Source organism: Salvia splendens, chromosome 3 (genome assembly GCF_004379255.2).
Source record: "Salvia splendens isolate huo1 chromosome 3, SspV2, whole genome shotgun sequence".
NCBI classification, from domain to species: Eukaryota; Viridiplantae; Streptophyta; class Magnoliopsida; order Lamiales; family Lamiaceae; genus Salvia; species Salvia splendens.
Window position 1 is genome coordinate 22,861,381 of NC_056034.1, and position 13,606 is coordinate 22,874,986.

The following is a 13,606-nucleotide window of genomic DNA, read 5'->3' on the forward strand; positions in this document are numbered from 1 at the left end:
TTTTAAATTTAAATAATATTATTGCATTTTTCCGTATCTGTGTCGTAAATTTAATTCCGTATTTTGTGTGATTGTCAATTATTTGTTTTATATAATTAGGAGTGATGTGACTAGGCTATTGCTGGGCTATTTGCTTGTCCTGATGATGTGGCAGGAGGATTTTTAGTGCTGATGATGTGGCAGGAGAAGTTTGTGGTTAGGCTATGGCTGGGCGAAAGCCATTGTGGATGCTCTTAGTAGTGAATGAGACTCACCTCAATAGAGAGGAAAAATGTTTTCTTATATAGAATTGGTCTATTTTTAAATGACATTCAGAAATGGCAAATGTGATCTATTTCAGAAGACGAAGGGAGTATTAAATACTTCCTCCGTCCACGAAAAATAGATCACATTTGTCATTTTTGGTTGTTCACGAAAAATAGATCAAGTTTGAAAAAGGACCTCACATTTGCTGTCTAATACAATTAAACACTACTAATAATATAGACCTCATATTTCACTAACACTATTTTTTCCTTACTTTTTTCCCTTCTTTCTTACTTTATTAATTCCATATTAAAATTTCTGTCATTCATAATGTGGTCTATTTTTTTTGGATAGAGAGTATGGAATTTCAAAATTCCATGGACATCATTAATGACCCACTTGTGCTGTTTGAAAAGCAAAGAATAAGGCTGAAACCAAACTTGATTGATTGTCAGTTATTACAAGGTAAAGTCCTATATTCTATACATACATATTCTTCTCATTACTAGGATTTTTATTTTTCTAAAAAAGTATAGGAGTATAAAATTTGTGCATTAACATACGTATCAATGAATTGATAGTTTAAGCGTGCTTGAAATATGGGCGCGAATTCAGTGGTCCTTGTTACGTTTCTTGCATCTTAAAACTTTAAAAAGAATTGTGTGTTGTAAGCAATGAAGCATATTATAATTGATGTCACATTTGCATCCGACATAAATTTTCATGAAAACGTGTTGAAAACAATTAATGATGCCATAATTTGATTAATTAATAATGTCATAGTTAGTAGCAGCCTGTAACTTCTATTTAGAAGCAAAACTGCGGATCAGAGGCTTAAGAGCACCAGCATCGCGTCTCGATGAGGGCTCCGTCTCGTCCCCAGCCAGTCTCTTGTCTCGCCGCGGAGAGGCAGCGCGTGAGACAGCTCGCCACACGCGTTGGCCACATGGCGAGCGTTGGTTCGTCCTTGACGCCTACTCGCCGGCCCGCGAGTGAGCGTCTTTAATTTCCGTTGAAAATGTTTTTTTTTGTTTTTTTTAAAATTCAGGAAAAATTAGAAAAATAAAAAAAATCCCAAAAATATAATAGCCATTTATAGCCGTTTTTACAATTTTTTTTATTTTTTGTATTTTTTAAGCCCCCAATTACTTCTATAAATATCAAATCATTCCCACAAATTAATCCACCATAAAAAAACTCCCTATTCTCACTCAAACATTCTACATTCTTCATCTCAAAACATTATTCTTCTCCCAAATTCAATTCATTCATGGATCTATTTGAGCAAATGCGTCGAATAATGGAAAAATCGTTAGAAGAAGATCGACGTAGGAAGGAGGAGTAAGTCGCGGCGCCTCAAAGGCGATCCCGGATTTACATCCATCGTAACCGGGAGGAAGCCGCCGCAAGGCTTCCTCCCAACCTTGCGGCGGCTTCCTCTCGGTTACGATGGATGTAAATCCGGGATCGCCTTTGAGGCGCCGCGACTTACTCCTCCTTCCTACGTCGATCTTCTTCTAACGATTTTTCCATTATTCGACGCATTTGCTCAAATAGATCCATGAATGAATTGAATTTGGGAGAAGAATAATGTTTTGAGATGAAGAATGTAGAATGTTTGAGTGAGAATAGGGAGTTTTTTTATGGTGGATTAATTTGTGGGAATGATTTGATATTTATAGAAGTAATTGGGGGCTTAAAAAATACAAAAAATTGTAAAAACGGCTATAAATGGCTATTATATTTTTGGGATTTTTTTTATTTTTCTAATTTTTCCTGAATTTTAAAAAAAACAAAAAAAAAACATTTTCAACGGAAATTAAAGACGCCCACTCGCGGGCCGGCGAGTAGGCGTCAAGGACGAACCAACGCTCGCCATGTGGCCAACGCGTGTGGCGAGCTGTCTCACGCGCTGCCTCTCCGCGGCGAGACAAGAGACTGGCTGGGGACGAGACGGAGCCCTCATCGAGACGCGATGCTGGTGCTCTTAAGAGCATCCACAACCGTGCTCTTGCCAGCGGCACGGTTGTGGGCCCGGGCGGTACTATTCATGCCTGCTCTCTGGCAAGAGCACAACACCCACAACTGTGCTCTTCCGCAAGGACGAGCACAATTAATATAAAATTCAATTACACAAAAACATTTTCATAATACTAAAATTCATTAAAAAAACCACAATAAAAATAACAAATTACAAATAAAATAAAAAGACATAATTAAAATCCTAAAAATTAAAAATTACATAATTAAAATACTAAAAATTAAAAATTACATAATTAAACTCCTAAAAATTAAAAATTACATAATTATTGGCTAATATAACCCGAGGAAGACTACGCATCCGGCGGCACCAACCCCAATTGTTTTTGGAGACCCAATATCATGGACTCGTGCGTTTGAAGTTGCGTGGGGGTCATAGTTGACCTATCGGCCAAATTGAGTTGGGCCAAAAGGGCCCACAACGAGTTGTTCGGGGGTGGAGGTGGAACATAGGGTGCGGGTTCGGGAGCAGGGGCAGATGGAGTCGCGGCGCGACGTCGTTCGGCCGCCGCCTTCTTCCTACCTTGCGGTCGGCGTCGGGAACCGCTTGGTTGGGCATCGGGGCTACCCAAGTTAGCTTCGGCGAGTTGGCTAGCCACTTCTTCGCCGGCGTCGGATAGGGATGCCGACCGTGAGCGTTTGGAGGAGCCGCTAGAGGAGGATGTTATGCCTCCCTTATACTTCGGGTGCGTCCGCGTCTCCTGCCAAACGTTAAGATATTTGAACGACTTACCGTTCATGGATTGGTAGGTGCTCAGCGAGGCGGTGATGATGTCGACCTCGCTTCGGCCGCTCCCGGCATTCCGGGACTCCTGGATGAAATAGCCGTTGAACTTGGCAATTTCTTCGTTGGCTCGGCCGATGCAGTTGCGCACCATACTCTCGTTGCGCTCGATCGTTCCCGACGGCCGGTGTGCATTGTACCGGCTAGAGACGCGCCACCAAAAGTGATCGCCGGATTGGTTCGTTCCAACCACCGCATCTTCGGAGATTTCCAAGTACGCCTTGAACAATCTTTCCATCTCCGCCGGTGAGTACGGTGTGCGGACACCGGCGCGAGATGGAGGATTCGGCATTTGGGAAGGGGCGCGAGGCCTAGGCTCCGGTGTCCACCCGTAGCGCCCATCGGAGGCACCTTGATCGTCGATTGGGTATGGCCGGTAGCCACTCGGAACGCCCGAATCTTGGGTGAGAGGAGGGGCCGAATATTCCGTTTCCGGACTATGAAACGGTTGCGAACCGAACCATTCGGGGTTCCAACCGTGAGAGCCGCTTGGGTTGTCGTCGTTACCGGACATAGTGGTGTTGTAGGGTGTGAGAGGAAGATGAAAATGGATATGAGAGATTGATGATGAGAATTGTGTAGTGAAAGTGTGAATTTTTTGGAGTGAAATTGAGGGTATTTATAGATGAAAGTGTGTATTTTTGGGGTAAAAAAAATAAAAAAAAAATTAAAAAGTGGGGAAAAACGGTTATAAACGGATATAATTTTTTTTTTAATAAAAATCCGATTTTTAAAAAAAAAAATAAAAAAAAGTTTGAAACCAACGGCTATGCCGTTGGCGAATGGGAGACCGCCACGTGTGCGTCCGCTGGCACGGACGTGCTCGATACATCGAGCAGCGCCGTGCCAGCGGCGCGGTTGCAGCGGTGGCGGTCCTTCGCCTTGCCGCTGGCACGGACGGCGGTGGCGCCAACCGCCACCGCTGCGGATGCTCTAAGCCTCTGATCCGCAGTTTTGCTTCTAAATAGAAGTTACAGGCTGCTACTAACTATGACATTATTAATTAATCAAATTATGGCATCATTAATTGTTTTCAACACGTTTTCATGAAAATTTATGTCGGATGCAAATGTGACATCAATTATAATATGCTTCATTGCTTACAACACACAATTCTTTTTAAAGTTTTAAGATGCAAGAAATGTAACAAGGACCACTGAATTCGCGCCCATATTTCAAGCACGCTTAGACTATCAATTCATTGATACGTATGTTAATGCACAAATTTTATACTCCTATAGGGGTGCATTATAATGATAACCCCAATTTATGTGATAACCCTATAACTAAATCTCCACCACATATTTTTAAAATATGTGGTCTAGATTTAATCTAACAAAACTATCATTTTATCAAATAAAACTATCATATTTCGGTTATATAAGGGCAAAATTGTCATTTCGGATATATCAAAATTTGACCTATCAAATCGCTCTGTCTCTCTTCCTCTCCCACTCCCTCCACTATCTTCATGAAATCCTCCAAAACCAACAACCCGTCCCCGTCCCCGTCCCCGTCCGAGTCCATCTGCGCTGCCTCCGCCTCTTCAGTCGCCATGTCGCCACCGTATATTAATGTATGTGTAGAGATAGAGAGTGTATGCGTATACGAGTGAGTAATCTGCTTAGATTTGTGAATGAATCGAGATCACGACGCACCGTTGTTCTGTAAATATAAAAATTTGAGGACGGGTCTGCTGACCTCGGATCAGACACTGTTCGAGAGCGAGCTGACGAGGCATCTGGTGGTGGACAATGTCAAATATGGGGCGGTTTGAGGGAAGAAGTTTGGGGCGGCGATGGTGAAGATGGGATATATAGATGTGCTCACTGGGAAAGAGGGGGAGATTAGGAACAATTGCCATTTTGTTAATTGCTAATTAGCCTTGTGTTGATTGAGATTTGCTGATTTGCATGTGGTTTGTTGATACGAGCATTATTTAGTTAGTTAAATTAGAGATTTGCGTATTTTTTCCACATCTTTGTTTATTTGCGTATCTTTTCCATATCTTTGTTTTCTTGTTAAATAAGTTAGTTATTAGCATTATAAATAGGAGTTATTGTAATCATTTGAGAAATCAATCAAGAATATCAATATTATCGTTCATTCTCTTCTCCAAGTGAGAAAACCGTCGTGCTCGACGGGCACTCGCCCGCGACAAACATTTATCGATCGCCGATCTACGGACGCCGATCAGCCCAATTTATAATGCTAAACCTCCTATCGGGCTGATCGGCGTCCGTAGATCGGCGATCGATAAATGTTTGTCGCGGGCGAGTGCCCGTCGAGCACGACGGTTTTCTCACTTGGAGAAGAGAATGAACGATAATATTGATATTCTTGATTGATTTCTCAAATGATTACAATAACTCCTATTTATAATGCTAATAACTAACTTATTTAACAAGAAAACAAAGATATGGAAAAGATACGCAAATAAACAAAGATGTGGAAAAGATACGCAAATCTCTAATTTAACTAACTAAATAATGCTCGTATCAACTCCCCCACGGTTGAAATCCACCTTGTCCTCAAGGTGTGAACTACGACACAATGAAGAGAGTCGAAAACATCAGAAACCAAATCTGGTGCTGTGCGCGGAACATCTTCCGTCGGGCAGCGGCGCAACTTCGGTTCGAGATGGTGGGAAGGCATAACTAGTTGCTGTGCGCGGGTGGATTCCCGTCGGGCAGCGACGTAGCTATGATTCGATCGGTGTGGCTAGTTGCTGTGCGCGGTGGATTCCCGTCGGGCAGCGACATAGCTGTGATTCGATCGGCGTGTTGGGAGGTGAGCTCTCAATGAAAGCACCAATTTGATAGGATAAACCTCCTATCGGGCTGATCGGCGTCCGTAGATCGGCGATCGATAAATGTTTGTCGCGGGCGAGTGCCCGTCGAGCACGACGGTTTTCTCACTTGGAGAAGAGAATGAACGATAATATTGATATTCTTGATTGATTTCTCAAATGATTACAATAACTCATATTTATAATGCTAATAACTAACTTATTTAACAAGAAAACAAAGATATGGAAAAGATACGCAAATAAACAAAGATGTGGAAAAGATACGCAAATCTCTAATTTAACTAACTAAATAATGCTCGTATCATTTGTTTTGAGTTTTTACTGTGCCGTCATTTGGTCCTTGGTGGCAAACATTTGTAAGTGTGAATTGTTGTCATGTTTGCATATTTGAGTAAATAAAGAAATTGGTGTGATTAAATTTGTTTGCATGTATATTTTGGTGACATATTTTAAATGTTACAATAAGCAGCATATAAAGGCTACACATAAAACGCCCTATTTCGACAAATGAAAATAGCAGTACTTTTAAAAAATGAAAGGAATAATACTGATCTTTAATTTTTGATTTGGAGATTTTAGCTTGTTAATAAAATCGCAACAAATTGAAAGTTGTATTGAAAGCTTATATTATTATATAAAATGATAGTTTCAGATGGTAAAATGATAGTTGCACTTGATAAAATGATAGTTTCAGGGGATAAAATGATAGTTGCACTTAATAAAATGATGGTTTCAGGGGATAAAATGATAGTTTCAAAAGATAAAATGATAGTTTCAAATGATAAAATGATACTTTTGCATAAAATGATAAAATGATAGTTTCAAATGATAGTTTCAGTGGATAAAATGATAGTTTGAAATGATAAAATGATTGTTTCAAAATGATCGGATATAGCTGTGATCTTGAATCCAGAGAGTTATAAGATAATCAAGCACACCAGTTTGAAGTTGATGTTTTATAGTTTGTTATTGAATGTATATAGTTTGTTTAATCCGTAATATCAGATGACTCATGTGAGTTTATTCATTTCATGAAATCAATAGATGTAGTATACTGGGAGTATAAATATAATATTTGAGATGCTGAAACTAGCTATTGGTAATTTGATTATTGTGAGTCGCTATTTAATTTCAAACCCAGTGATCCAATTTAAAAATGTGATAAATTTTTATTTTGATATAAAATAGCATATCAACATTATCTAGTTGTTGAGGGTTTTCTTCAAGTTCAATAGATTTAATTATTTGTAAATATAAATTCAATCAATGTAGGATAAATTACATTTGTAAATATGAGTCCTCAAACTCGGCGGTACTTCATTTTTCCCACACAGCAACAAGTTTATAAACAATGAATATTGCACAACTTTAATTCTCAACGACACATCACTCTTGTTCAGAAAACACATCACTCTTATTCTGATTTTACTTCACTCTTGTTCACAAAACACATCATTCTTGTTCAGAAAACACTTCACTCTTGTTCACAATACACATCACTCTTGTTCAGAAAACACTTCACTATTTTTCACAAAACACATCACTCTTGTTCAGAAAACACTTCACTCTTGTTCACAAAACACATCACTCTTATTCTGATTTTACTTCACTTTTGTTCACAAAACACATCACTCTTGTTCAGAAAACACATCACTCTTATTCTGATTTTACTTCACTCTTGTTCACAAAACACATCACTCTTGTTCAGAAAACACTTCACTCTTATTCTGATTTTACTTCACTCTTGTTCACAAAACACATCACTCTTGTTCAGAAAACACTTCACTCTTGTTCACAAAACATATCACTCTTGCTCAGAAAACACTTCACTCTTTTTCACAAAACACATCACTTTTGTTCAGAAAACACTTCACTCTTGTTCACAAAACACATCACTCTTATTATGATTTCACTTCACTCTTATTTGCAAAACAACTATAAATCTAACCATGTAAACATAATACAAAGGCCATACGATTTTCATAATCAGTTAACATCAGTGAAACAACTATAAATCTAACCACAGAAACTACGGTTATCATAATCACTTAACATCAGTGAAACAACTATAAATCTAAACACAGAAACTACGGTTTTCATAAATCTAAACACAGAAACTATCATTTTACCTTCTGAAACTATCATTTTACCTGCAACTAGTTATGCTAGATGTACAAAATTCTTTATATTACGCAAAATAGAGAGATTTCGATATTGATCGATTTTCGTAGGCGGGTGTTGACGTAAACTGATTCAAAGAATTTGGAAGCTTGTTTTAAATGCGAACGTGGCGAGCAATGGAGTTTTATTTGTTTTTTTGTCATAATTGGTAGTTGAATTGCGCAAGACTATGCCACAAATAAGGTTTCATCAAGAATTGGTCCAGTTTTAATTGTGTTTGAATGAGGCGGGTGGTGTGAGATTTGAAATACTTGTATTTATTAATTGATGACATGCACAGCTTGATTTGCAAAAGGGATTGATTCTTTCTTAAGATTAATTATGTTTGATTTCATTTTTAATTTCATCGATATTTGTAATGTGTATTTATAATGCAATTTGATACAGATATATGTTAGCTTAAGATTAACTATGTATTGAAATACTATCATTCTATCCGGCAAAACTATCATTCTGTCCGCCAAAACTATCATTTTATGTACATACCTACAAATCAGTAAAAGTATCATTGTATCAACTCAGAGTATCATTATATCCGACAAAACTATCATTCTATCCGCCAAAACTATCATTTTATGTACATACCTACAAATTAGTAAAAGTATCATTGTATCAACTCAGAGTATCATTCTATCCGCCAAAACTATCATTCTATCCGCCAAAACTATCATTTTATGTACATACCTAAACTTAATTACTTGTAAATTAAATAACGTTTAGTGTGATTACGTGAAAGCGGGGAGATCGTCGTAGCTGGCTTGGAACTGGAAGAACTGCGTGAAGAAAGGGAGTGTTTCGTCGGTGGTGCCCATGGTGGCGGCTGCGGCGAGGGCGGCCGCCGCCGCGCATAGCCGGAGAATGAAGTCGAAAATGGAGGCACCTCTCTTCCACGGAGCTTGCTGGAGCGGAATTGCGGATGTGTAAGCCACGACTTTGGGTTTGGTGGATTTAGATTCGGAGAGGTTGATTGCTGCTTCGCCGCTGTTTTTTGTCAAATTCATCGTGACATTTTTTTTGGTGGATTTAATTAGATGGAAGAGGGGAATTGGATGATATTGCGTTAAGGAATTAGTGAAGAACTTATAGAACGTTGATGGAGTGGGAACATTATTTTGGTTGAAGATGGGTTAGTTAATTAATCATTTTTATGGACATACCTACAAATCAGTAAAAGTATCATTGTATCAACTCAGAGTATCATTCTTTCCGCCAAAACTATCATTTTATGTATATACCTTCAGTAAAAGTATCATTGTATCAACTCAGAGTATCATTCTATCCGGCAAAACTATCATTTTATTCAGTGAGAGTGAAAGAATGGAGCGAAATTCAGAAATTAAATGAGGAAAATGACATATTTACCCTCTGCGCCTTTTTTATTAAGTAAATCTAAGTTTGAATCTCAGCCACAAGATTAGAAAATAAGTGTGGTCCAGATTTGGTTATAGGGTTATCACACAAATTGGGGGTTATCATATGATTACAAATATATATATATATAGGGTCATGATCTATGGCAAACACCTCTTAACCATATAACTAGAGAACAAATAATAGCCACAAGATCAAAAAAATCAAGGGCTAGTATTAATTTTTGAATTTAATGAGATATTAGTTCTCTCAATCACAAATTTACTCCACAATAATAAGGCGGGGGTATAATGGTCATTGCACATCCAAAATTAGATTACATCATTGGCATTTGAAAAAGAAACCGCTTTCTTCTCTTCTCCTCCTCTTCCTTCTTCTGCAAAATAGTTCTCAGCTCTCCTACCGTCGATTCGTCTGATTGAAGAGGAATTCGATTGGAAATTATCAATATTTTCGCGATTCAAGTGACTCTCTTTCCCCGACGAAGGAATCTACATCGGTGTCTCCAATCATCACTCTTCCAGCGGCCAACAACACCGCCACCGTCAACAAGGCGGCGGCGGCGCTCCGGAAGGAGCTCATTGCGGTGATCAAGGAGAAGAAGGAGGCGATGGCCAAGGGCGGGCCGCTCTACGACATCTTGTCGCACATGATCGTGGCATCTGACCCCGAGCGGGAACACACAGATCTATGATATGATTTAGCCTGCATTTCCCAATTTATCTTCTGTTTTTCTTAGTTTTGATTTCCTTTAATTAGGGAATTAACATTAGGTGATAAGCTATCGTTGCAATTTTTATGATGGGATGTAGTGTAGTATTTGAATTTTGTGAGATTTTAGCTATGCCTTTCAGATGTAGCCCCTTTCTGTTTCTTCTTGCTGTGATCTAATTATAATATCAATGTTGAATTGTCCCAAAAATAATCATGCTAAGAGTGAAGAGTGAAGTAAAATCATGCTAAGAGTGATGTGTTTTATAAACAAGAGTGAAGTAAAATCATGCTAAGAGTGATGTGTTTTGTAAACAAGAGTGAAGTAAAATCTGAGTAAGAGTGATGTGTTTTGTGAATAAGAGTGAAGTAAAATCTGAGTAAGAGTGATGTGTTTTGTAAACAAGAGTGAAGTAAAATCTGAGTAAGAGTGATGTGTTTTTGTGAACAAGAGTGAAGTAAAATCTGAGTAAGAGTGATGTGTTTTGTGAACAAGAGTGAAGTAAAACCTGAGTAAGAGTGATGTATTTTGTGAACAAGAGTGAAGTAAAACCTGAGTAAGAGTGATGTGTTTTGTGAACAAGAGTGAAGTAAAATCTGAGTAAGAGCGATGTGTTTTGTGAACAAGAGTGAAGTAAAACCTGAGTAAGAGTGATGTGTTTTGTGAACAAGAGTGAAGTAAAATCTGAGTAAGAGCGATGTGTTTTGTGAATAAGAGTGAAGTAAAACCTGAGTAAGAGTGATGTGTTTTGTGAACAAGAGTGAAGTAAAACCTGAGTAAGAGTGATGTGTTTTGTGAACAAGAGTGAAGTAAAATCCGAATAAGAGTGAAGTGCTTTGTGAACAAGAGTGAATGTTTTGTGAACAAGAGTGAAGTAAAATCCGAATAAGAGTGATGTGTTTTGTGAACAAGAGTGAAGTAAAATCAGAATAACAGTGATGTGTTTTGTGAACAAGAGTGAAGTAAGATCAGAATAAGAGTGATGTGTGTTTGTGAACAAGAGTGAAGTAAAATCAGAATAAGAGTGAAGTGTTTTGTGAACAAGAGTGAAGTAAAGTCACAATAAGAGTGATGTGTTTTGTGAATAAGAGTGAAGTAAAACCTGAGTAAGAGTGATGTGTTTTGTAAACAAGAGTGAAGTAAAATCATAATAAGAGTGATGTGTTTTGTTCTTTCCAAAGCACCCTTAAAATTTAATTTCAATCTTAAACAAATTCTCATCATTTGAAATTTCGAATCCAGATGTAATTGACACACTTTTTCCATCAAGTAATTGATCTAAAAGTATGTACTCTTTTCGACAATATATAAGTTGGAAAATTGTTCAAATAGACGGTTTTTGACAAATAAAAACCTTGAAATATTGCATATGTCGTGATACAAGTAATACAAATCATAGTTATAATTAAATAATTTCTAAAGTATCATATAGAACAATGGATTACATATTACAGTATTGAAGTAAAATCTGAAGACTTGCTTCATAATCGCCATCTTCCTCCTAATCTCGATCACCGTCATGGCCCTTTTCTTCGTGACGGAGACCCCTCAAGCTGCGACGGAGCCAGATCCGACGAAGAAAGGGCAAATCCTGGTGTTTGGGGAATTATTCGGTGCGCTGAAGGAGCTGCCAAGGCCGATGTGGACCGTGATGCTGGTGACCGCTGAAGGAAACCGCTTAATTGATTTAATTCTCATAATGTAATTTACAAAAATACCCTTAGTCTATTTTATATAATTAATATAAATAATATTTGTTCCATTAAGATGTGTGGCTAAGATTTGTTATCTAGTTATACACTTAAGATTAGTTATATCTTGATCACTACCCTATATATATATATATATATATAGGGGTGCATTATAATGATAACCCCAATTTCCGTAATAACCCTATAACTAAATCTGGACCACACATTTTTAAAATCACGTGGTCTAGATTCAAACTTAGATTTACTTCATAAAAAAAAGCGCGGGGTAAATATTTCATTTCGCTCATGATAAAATTTACGTATCCAAATTTCGCTCATTTTATCATTTTATCAGTCAATCAAAAGTATCATTTTATCAACTCAGAGTATCATTCTATCCGGCAAAACTATCATTCTATGCAATAAACCTATCATTTTATCAGTCAGTCAAAAGTATCATTTTATCAACTCAGAGTATCATTCTATCCGGCAAAACTATCATTCTATGCAATAAACCTAACATATATAATTTTATCAGTCAGTCAAAAGTATCATTTTATCAACTCAGAGTATCATTCTATCCGGCAAAACTATCATTCTATGCAATAAACCTAATATAATCGGCACAATACATAATATACTAACCTACAAAGCAGTAAACGTATCATTTTATCAACTTAGAGTATCATTTTTATAAGGTTACTGTCATTTTATCCGCTTAGATTATCATTTTATCAGGTAAAAGTATCATTTTATTAAACAAAAATGTCATTTTATACACCAAAAATACCTATCATTCTATCGGCTGAAAGTATCATTCTACCCGGCAAAACTATCATTCTATCGGCTGAAAGTATCATTCTATCCTGCAAAACTATCATTTTATGTAGTAAACCTAACATTTATAAGCTAAAAGTATCATTTTATCAACTCAGAGTATCATTCTATCCGGAAAAACTATCATTTTTATAAGGTTTCTGTAATTTTATTCGCTTAGATTATCATTTTATCAGGTAAAAGTATCATTTTATTAAACAAAAATGTCATTTTATACACCAAAAATACCTATCATTCTATCGGCTGAAATTATCATTCTACCTGGCAAAACTATCATTCTATCGGCTAAAAGTATCATTCTATCCTGCAAAACTGTCATTTTATGCAGTAAACCTAACATTTATAAGCTAAAAGTATCATTTTATCAACTCAGAGTATCATTCTATCCGAAAAAACTATCATTCTATGCAATAAACCTATCATTTTATCATTTTATCAGTCAGTCAAAAGTATCATTTTATCAACTCAGAGTATCATTCTATCCGGCAAAACTATCATTCTATGCAATAAACCTATCATTTTACCCTCTGTGCCTTTTTTATTAAGTAAATCTAAGTTTGAATCTCAGCCACAAGATTAGAAAATATGTGTGGTCCAGATTTGGTTATAGGGTTATCACACAAATTGAGGGTTATCATATGATTACAAATATATATATATATATATATATATATATATATATATATATTTATAGGGGTGCATTATAATGATAACTCCAATTTCCGTAATAACCCTATAACTAAATCTGGACCACACATTTTTAAAATCACGTGGTCTAGATTCAAACTTAGATTTACTTCATAAAACAAAGCGCGGGGGTAAATATGTCATTTCGCTCATGATAAAATTTACGTATCCAAATTTCGCTCATTTAATTTCTGAATTTCGCTCATTTTATCATTTTATCAGTCAATCAAAAGTATCATTTTATCAAC